Genomic DNA, 10,000 nt, shown 5'->3' with positions numbered 1-10,000 from the left:
CTACACCCTTCCTGGCGGCACCCAAGGGATCCAGGCCACTCGCGTCTCTCGCCTTCATTTTGGACACGAGCGCCTGTGGACGGACGGCCGGAGTCAACGTGGGGGTGGCCCGTCCTCCAATCGTGTCAAGAGACCCCCGCACCGGCCTCTGACCGAGTTCCCCAAACCTGGGTGACGAGCACCGCAGGGCGGCAGCGCCGTCGCACTTGGCCGGATGGCAGCGGGAAGGACCAGCCTATACACAATAGCGGCCACCCACTCCCAGAGCCGGTCGTGCGGCGCCCGAGGCCGTGCCTCGACTCGTAAGGGGCTTTAACGTGTGCTCAGGCAAGGGTCAGCCCACACCCTTCCTGGCGGCACCCTAGGGATCCAGGCCACTCGCGTCTCTCGCCTTCATTTTGGACACGAGCGCCTGTGGAGGGACGGCCGGAGTCAACGTGGGGATGGCCCGTCCTCCAATCGTGTCAAGAGACCCCCCGCACCGGCCTCTGACCGAGTTCCCCAAACCTGGGTGACGAGCAGCGCAGGGCGGCAGAGCCGTCGCACTTGGCCGGATGGCAGCAGGAAGGACCAGCCTATTCACAATAGCGGCCACCCACTCCCAGAGCCGGTCGTTCGGCGCCCGAGGCCGGCCCTCGACTCGTAAGAGGCTTTAACGTGTGCTCAGGCAAGGGTCAGCCCACACCCTTCCTGGCGGCACCCAAGGGATCCAGGCCACTCGCGTCTCTCGCCTTCATTTTGGACACGAGCACCTGTGGAGGGACGGCCGGAGTCAACGTGGGGATGGCCCGTCCTCCAATCGTGTCAAGAGACCCCCCGCCACGGCCTCTGACCGAGTTCCCCAAACCTGGGTGACGAGCAGCGCAGGGCGGCAGAGCCGTCGCACTTGGCCGGATGGCAGCAGGAAGGACCAGCCTATTCACAATAGCGGCCACCCACTCCCAGAGCCGGTCGTGCGGCGCCCGAGGCCGGCCCTCGACTCGTAAGAGGCTTTACGGAGTGCTCAGGCAAGGGTCAGCCCGCACCCTTCCTGGCAGCACCCAAGGGAACCAGGCCACTCGCGTCTCTCGCCTTCATTTTGGACACGAGCGCCTGTGGAGGGACGGCCGGAGTCAACGTGGGGATGGCCCGTCCTCCAATCGTGTCAAGAGACCCCCCGCCACAGCCTCTGACCGAGTTCCCCAAACCTGGGTGACGAGCACCGCAGGGCGGCAGAGCCGTCGCACTTGGCCGGGTGGCAGCGGGAAGGACCAGCCTATTCACAATAGCGGCCACCCACTCCCAGAGCCGGTCGTGCGGCGCCCGAGGCCGGCCCTCGACTCGTAAGAGGCTTTAGGGAGTGCTCAGGCAAGGGTCAGCCCGCATCCTTCCTGGCAGCACCCAAGGGAACCAGGCCACTCGCGTCTCTCGCCTTCATTTTGGACACGAGCGCCTGTGGAGGGACGGCCGGAGTCAACGTGGGGATTGCCCGCCCTCCAATCGTGTCAAGAGACCTCCACACAGGTCTCTGACCGACTCTTAGAACAGACAGGGAGAGTTTGGCAATTCTGTCAAAAAATTGACAAAGTGTCAAAAATTCGACTTCCAAGAGCTCTCCAGCATGCACTCATACCCGCCATTAGAGTGCTATGCCCGTGGAACCGTTTTTCGGATGCCTTTCAAAAAGGTCCCGCGCCGCCATTTTGTTCTAAAAATCGTGTTCCCAGAAATCTCCGGGTACCCCGCCAACCTCACTGTGTAACAAATGCAAGTGGCACTGAATGGGTCTGAATTTCAAATTTGACTGCATCGCTCTGGAACTCGATCCCCGCAAAACCGTTTGGATTTTTCCCGCTCGGGACTTCCGCGACAGACAAAGTTAAAGTTTTCGGGCTGCAGACACAAAATGACAGTTGGCCATTTGCCGGGCTCAATTCACACAGTTCCTGCGGCACTTCGGAACACATGTTCGGCGCGAGTTTGTGAATCTTTCCCGATGCTTCGGCACTTTCCTCCGCTGACACTTAGAATATTTTTCACACTTTGCTGAAAAATTTTCTAAGTGTTTTTTCCTAAGTTTTTCTGGTTACTGATTTATTATTTTTGATCATTTTTCTAAGTTTTTCTGGTTACTCATTTCTCATTTTCGGGCATTTTTCTAAGTTTTTCTAGTTACTGATTTCTTCTTTTTGGGCATTTTTCTAAGTTTTTCTGGTTACTCATTTCTTCTTTTTGGGCATTTTTCTAAGTTTTTCTGGTTACTCATTTCTCATTTTCGGGCATTTTTCTAAGTTTTTCTAGTTACTGATTTCTTCTTTTTGGGCATTTTTCTAAGTTTTTCTGGTTACTCATTTCTTCTTTTTGGGCATTTTTCTAAGTTTTTCTGGTTACTCACTTCTTCTTTTTGGGCATTTTTCTAAGTTTTTCTGGTTACTCATTTCTCATTTTCGGGCATTTTTCTAAGTTTTTCTAGTTACTGATTTCTTCTTTTTGGGCATTTTTCTAAGTTTTTCTGGTTACTCATTTCTTCTTTTTGGGCATTTTTCTAAGTTTTTCTGGTTACTCATTTCTTCTTTTTGGGCATTTTTCTAAGTTTTTCTGGTTACTCATTTCTCATTTTCGGGCATTTTTCTAAGTTTTTCTAGTTACTGATTTCTTCTTTTTGGGCATTTTTCTAAGTTTTTCTAGTTACTCATTTCTTCTTTTTGGGCATTTTTCTAAGTTTTTCTGGTTACTCATTTCTCATTTTCGGGCATTTTTCTAAGTTTTTCTAGTTACTGATTTCTTCTTTTTGGGCATTTTTCTAAGTTTTTCTGGTTACTCATTTCTTCTTTTTCGGCATTTTTCTAAGTTTTTCTGGTTACTCATTTCTTCTTTTTGGGCATTTTTCTAAGTTTTTCTGGTTACTCATTTCTCATTTTCGGGCATTTTTCTAAGTTTTTCTAGTTACTGATTTCTTCTTTTTGGGCATTTTTCTAAGTTTTTCTGGTTACTCATTTCTTATTTTTGGGCATTTTTCTAAGTTTTTCTAGTTACTGATTTCTTCTTTTTGGGCATTTTTCTAAGTTTTTCTGGTTACTCATTTCTCATTTTCGGGCATTTTTCTAAGTTTTTCTGGTTACTCATTTCTCATTTTCGGGCATTTTTCTAAGTTTTTCTGGTTACTCATTTCTCGTTTTCGGGCATTTTTCTAAGTTTTTCTGGTTACTGGTTTCTTCTTTTTGGGCATTTTTTCTAAGTTTTTCTGGTTACTGATTTCCCAACGTTGGAAATGCATGAAACTCGGCCTGAACACGGTGGCAGGGTCCGCTCTCGAAGGCGAGACCTTCGGCAGAACCACCGGGTCAAATCCGGCTGGGCTAGCCGGCCTCGAGCACTCAAAGTCGGCACGAGCAGTCAAGTTCGCTCCCATCACAGTCTGGACCCTAAAAAAGTCTAAGTGTCACTGGTGACTGATTTGTACTGACTGAATAAAATTCTAAGTGTCGTTGGTTACTGATTTGTAACCACCGGGTCAAATCCGGCCGGGCTAGCCGGCCTCGAGCACTCAAAGTCGGTATGAGCAGTCAAGTTCGCTCCCATCACAGTCTGGACCCTAAAAAATTCTAAGTGTCACTGGTTACTGATTTGTACTGACTCAAAAAAATTCTAAGTGTCGATGGTTACTGATTTGTACTGACTGAAATAAATTCTAAGTGACGTTGTTTACTGATTTGTAACCACCGGGTCAAATCCGGCCGGGCTAGCCGGCCTCGAGCACTCAAAGTCGGTATGAGCAGTCAAGTTCGCTCCCATCACAGTTTGGACCACTTGCCGACTTGGGAAATGCACGAAAATCGGCCCGAACGCGGGGGCCGGTCCGCTCTCAAAGTCGAGACCTTCGGCTGAACCACCGGGTCAAATCCGGCTGGGCTAGCCGGCCCCGAGCACGCAAAACCGGTATGAGCAGTCAAGTTCGCTCCCATCACAGTTTGGATCCTAAAAAATTCTAAGTGTCACTGGTTACTGATTTGTACTGACTGAATAAAATTCTAAGTGTCGATGGTTACTGATTTGTACTGACTGAAATAAATTCTAAGTGACGTTGTTTACTGATTTGTAACCACCGGGTCAAATCCGGCCGGGCTAGCCGGCCTCGAGCACTCAAAGTCGGTATGAGCAGTCAAGTTCGCTCCCATCACAGTCTGGACCCTAAAAAATCTAAGTGTCACTGGTTACTGATTTGTACTGAGCCTAAAAAATTCTAAGTGTCACTGGTTACTGATTTGTACTGACTCTAAAAAATTCTAAGTGTCGTTGGTTACTGATTTGTACTGACTGGAAAAAATTCTAAGTGTCACTGGTTACTGATTTGTACTGCCTCAAAAAAAATCTTAGTGTCACTGGTTACTGATTTGTACTGACTCAAAAAAATTCTAAGTGTCACTGGTTACTGATTTGTACTGACTGGAAAAAATTCTAAGTGTCGTTGGTTACTGATTTGTACTGCATCAAAAAAATTCTAAGTGTCACTGGTTACTGATTTGTACTGACTGAACAAAATTCTAAGTGTCACTGGTTACTGATTTGTAACCACCGGGTCAAATCCGGCCGGGCTAGCCGGCCTCGAGCACTCAAAGTCGGTATGAGCAGTCAAGTTCGCTCCCATCACAGTTTGGACCCTAAAAAAAGTCTAAGTGTCACTGGTTACTGATTTGTACTGAGCCTAAAAAATTCTAAGTGTCACTGGTTACTGATTTGTACTGACTCTAAAAAATTCTAAGTGTCGTTGGTTACTGATTTGTAACCACCGGGTCAAATCCGGCCGGGCTAGCCGGCCTCGAGCACTCAAAGTCGGTATGAGCAGTCAGGTTCGCTCCCATCACAGTTTGGACCACTTGCCGACTTGGGAAATGCACGAAAATCGGCCCCAACGCGGGGGCCGGTCCGCTCTCAAAGTCGAGATCTTCGGCTGAACCACCGGGTCAAATCCGGCCGGGCTAGCCGGCCTCGAGCACTCAAAGTCGGTATGAGCAGTCAGGTTCGCTCCCATCACAGTTTGGACCACTTGCCGACTTGGGAAATGCATGAAAATCGGCCCGAACGCGGGGGCCGGTCCGCTCTCAAAGTCGAGACCTTCGGCTGAACCACCGGGTCAAATCCGGCTGGGCTAGCCGCCCCCGAGCGCTCAAAGTCGGTATGAGCAGTCAAGTTCGGTCCCATCACAGTCTGGACCACTTGCCGACGTTGGAAATGCACGAAATTCACCCTGAACGCGGGGGCCGGTCCGCTCCCGAAGGCGGGACACTCACCCTAAGCCTGGCCCCACCGCCGGCCAACACACCCTTCAAAATCACACCCATCCGACAATGCTACTCAAAAAGGATCCAAATTCAGAAACACCCCCTTCAAAAGGCACTCCGTCCCCGGCCACACTACCGGGGCATGCTCCCCTGGGCGATAATTAAGCCCCCACGACTAATTGAAGCCAACCACAGCCGCAACTCGAAAGGAGAAGTCAGTAACCAATTCAAAAATGCAGTTGGTTACTGACTTCTACACACTCAAAAAAATTCTAAGTGTCGTTGGTTACTGATTTGTACTGAGCCTAAAAAATTCTAAGTGTCACTGGTTACTGATTTGTACTGAGCCTAAAAAATTCTAAGTGTCACTGGTTACTGATTTGTACTGACTCAAAAAAATTCTAAGTGTCGTTGGTTACTGATTTGTACTGACTGGAAAAAATTCTAAGTGTCACTGGTTACTGATTTGTACTGCCTCAAAAAAATTCTAAGTGTCACTGGTTACTGATTTGTACTGACTCTAAAAAATTCTAAGTGTCCTTGGTTACTGATTTGTACTGCATCAAAAAAATTCTAAGTGTCGTTGGTTACTGATTTGTACTGCATCAAAAAAATTCTAAGTGTCACTGGTTACTGATTTGTACTGACTCTAAAAAATTCTAAGTGTCACTGGTTACTGATTTGTACTGAGCCTAAAAAATTCTAAGTGTCGTTGGTTACTGATTTGTACTGCCTCGAAAAAATTCTAAGTGTCACTGGTTACTGATTTGTACTGACTGGAAAAAATTCTAAGTGTCGTTGGTTACTGATTTGTACTGACTCAAAAAAATTCTAAGTGTCACTGGTTACTGATTTGTACTGACTGAACAAAATTCTAAGTGTCGATGGTTACTGATTTGTACTGACTGAAATAAATTCTAAGTGACGTTGTTTACTGATTTGTAACCACCGGGTCAAATCCGGCCGGGCTAGCCGGCCTCGAGCACTCAAAGTCGGTATGAGCAGTCAAGTTCGCTCCCATCACAGTTTGGACCCTAAAAAAAGTCTAAGTGTCACTGGTTACTGATTTGTACTGAGCCTAAAAAATTCTAAGTGTCACTGGTTACTGATTTGTACTGACTCTAAAAAATTCTAAGTGTCGTTGGTTACTGATTTGTAACCACCGGGTCAAATCCGGCCGGGCTAGCCGGCCTCGAGCACTCAAAGTCGGTATGAGCAGTCAGGTTCGCTCCCATCACAGTTTGGACCACTTGCCGACTTGGGAAATGCACGAAAATCGGCCCCAACGCGGGGGCCGGTCCGCTCTCAAAGTCGAGACCTTCGGCTGAACCACCGGGTCAAATCCGGCCGGGCTAGCCGGCCTCGAGCACTCAAAGTCGGTATGAGCAGTCAGGTTCGCTCCCATCACAGTTTGGACCACTTGCCGACTTGGGAAATGCACGAAAATCGGCCCGAACGCGGGGGCCGGTCCGCTCTCAAAGTCGAGACCTTCGGCTGAACCACCGGGTCAAATCCGGCTGGGCTAGCCGCCCCCGAGCGCTCAAAGTCGGTATGAGCAGTCAAGTTCGGTCCCATCACAGTCTGGACCACTTGCCGACGTTGGAAATGCACGAAATTCACCCTGAACGCGGGGGCCGGTCCGCTCCCGAAGGCGGGACACTCACCCTAAGCCTGGCCCCACCGCCGGCCAACACACCCTTCAAAATCACACCCATCCGACAATGCTACTCAAAAAGGATCCAAATTCAGAAACACCCCCTTCAAAAGGCACTCCGTCCCCGGCCACACTACCGGGGCATGCTCCCCTGGGCGATAATTAAGCCCCCACGACTAATTGAAGCCAACCACAGCCGCAACTCGAAAGGAGAAGTCAGTAACCAATTCAAAAATGCACTTGGTTACTGACTTCTACACACTCAAAAAAATTCTAAGTGTCGTTGGTTACTGATTTGTACTGAGCCTAAAAAATTCTAAGTGTCACTGGTTACTGATTTGTACTGAGCCTAAAAAATTCTAAGTGTCACTGGTTACTGATTTGTACTGACTCTAAAAAATTCTAAGTGTCGTTGGTTACTGATTTGTACTGACTGGAAAAAATTCTAAGTGTCACTGGTTACTGATTTGTACTGCCTCAAAAAAAATCTTAGTGTCACTGGTTACTGATTTGTACTGACTCAAAAAAATTCTAAGTGTCACTGGTTACTGATTTGTACTGACTGGAAAAAATTCTAAGTGTCGTTGGTTACTGATTTGTACTGCATCAAAAAAATTCTAAGTGTCACTGGTTACTGATTTGTACTGACTGAACAAAATTCTAAGTGTCACTGGTTACTGATTTGTAACCACCGGGTCAAATCCGGCCGGGCTAGCCGGCCTCGAGCACTCAAAGTCGGTATGAGCAGTCAAGTTCGCTCCCATCACAGTTTGGACCCTAAAAAAAGTCTAAGTGTCACTGGTTACTGATTTGTACTGAGCCTAAAAAATTCTAAGTGTCACTGGTTACTGATTTGTACTGAGCCTAAAAAATTCTAAGTGTCCTTGGTTACTGATTTGTACTGACTGGAAAAAATTCTAAGTGTCGTTGGTTACTGATTTGTACTGCATCAAAAAAATTCTAAGTGTCACTGGTTACTGATTTGTACTGACTCTAAAAAATTCTAAGTGTCGTTGGTTACTGATTTGTACTGAGCCTAAAAAATTCTAAGTGTCACTGGTTACTGATTTGTACTGCCTCGAAAAAATTCTAAGTGTCACTGGTTACTGATTTGTACTGACTGGAAAAAATTCTAAGTGTCGTTGGTTACTGATTTGTACTGACTCAAAAAAATTCTAAGTGTCGTTGGTTACTGATTTGTACTGAGCCTAAAAAATTCTAAGTGTCACTGGTTACTGATTTGTACTGCCTCGAAAAAATTCTAAGTGTCACTGGTTACTGATTTGTAACCACCGGGTCAAATCCGGCCGGGCTAGCCGGCCTCGAGCACTCAAAGTCGGTATGAGCAGTCAAGTTCGCTCCCATCACAGTTTGGACCCTAAAAAATCTAAGTGTCACTGGTTACTGATTTGTACTGACTCAAAAAAATTCTAAGTGTCACTGGTTACTGATTTGTACTGACTGGAAAAAATTCTAAGTGTCGTTGGTTACTGATTTGTACTGCATCAAAAAAATTCTAAGTGTCACTGGTTACTGATTTGTACTGACTCAAAAAAATTCTAAGTGTCGTTGGTTACTGATTTGTACTGAGCCTAAAAAATTCTAAGTGTCACTGGTTACTGATTTGTACTGCCTCGAAAAAATTCTAAGTGTCACTGGTTACTGATTTGTAACCACCGGGTCAAATCCGGCTGGGCTAGCCGGCCTCGAGCACTCAACTTCGGTATGAGCAGTCAAGTTCGCTCCCATCACAGTTTGGACCCTAAAAAATCTAAGTGTCACTGGTTACTGATTTGTACTGAGCCTAAAAAATTCTAAGTGTCACTGGTTACTGATTTGTACTGAGCCTAAAAAATTCTAAGTGTCCTTGGTTACTGATTTGTACTGACTGGAAAAAATTCTAAGTGTCGTTGGTTACTGATTTGTACTGCATCAAAAAAATTCTAAGTGTCACTGGTTACTGATTTGTACTGACTCAAAAAAATTCTAAGTGTCGTTGGTTACTGATTTGTACTGCCTCAAAAAAATTCTAAGTGTTCTTGGTTACTGATTTGTACTGAGCCTAAAAAATTCTAAGTGTCACTGGTTACTGATTTGTACTGAGCCTAAAAAATTCTAAGTGTCACTGGTTACTGATTTGTACTGACTCTAAAAAATTCTAAGTGTCCTTGGTTACTGATTTGTACAGACTCAAAAAAATTCTAAGTGTCGTTGGTTACTGATTTGTACTGAGCCTAAAAAATTCTAAGTGTCACTGGTTACTGATTTGTACTGAGCCTAAAAAATTCTAAGTGTCACTGGTTACTGATTTGTACTGACTCAAAAAAATTCTAAGTGTCGTTGGTTACTGATTTGTACTGACTGGAAAAAATTCTAAGTGTCACTGGTTACTGATTTGTACTGCCTCAAAAAAATTCTAAGTGTCACTGGTTACTGATTTGTACTGACTCTAAAAAATTCTAAGTGTCCTTGGTTACTGATTTGTACTGCATCAAAAAAATTCTAAGTGTCGTTGGTTACTGATTTGTACTGCATCAAAAAAATTCTAAGTGTCACTGGTTACTGATTTGCACTGACTCTAAAAAATTCTAAGTGTCGTTGGTTACTGATTTGTACTGAGCCTAAAAAATTCTAAGTGTCACTGGTTACTGATTTGTACTGCCTCGAAAAAATTCTAAGTGTCACTGGTTACTGATTTGTACTGACTGGAAAAAATTCTAAGTGTCGTTGGTTACTGATTTGTACTGACTCAAAAAAATTCTAAGTGTCGTTGGTTACTGATTTGTACTGAGCCTAAAAAATTCTAAGTGTCACTGGTTACTGATTTGTACTGCCTCGAAAAAATTCTAAGTGTCACTGGTTACTGATTTGTAACCACCGGGTCAAATCCGGCCGGGCTAGCCGGCCTCGAGCACTCAAAGTCGGTATGAGCAGTCAAGTTCGCTCCCATCACAGTTTGGACCCTAAAAAATCTAAGTGTCACTGGTTACTGATTTGTACTGACTCAAAAAAATTCTAAGTGTCACTGGTTACTGATTTGTACTGACTGGAAAAAATTCTAAGTGTCGTTGGTTACTGATTTGTA

This window comes from Chiloscyllium plagiosum, unplaced genomic scaffold (genome assembly GCF_037043375.1).
Source record: "Chiloscyllium plagiosum isolate Xiang-an unplaced genomic scaffold, Cpla_swu_hap1 HiC_scaffold_215, whole genome shotgun sequence".
NCBI classification, from domain to species: domain Eukaryota; kingdom Metazoa; phylum Chordata; class Chondrichthyes; order Orectolobiformes; family Hemiscylliidae; genus Chiloscyllium; species Chiloscyllium plagiosum.
Note: the sequence above shows the minus strand (reverse complement) of the source record.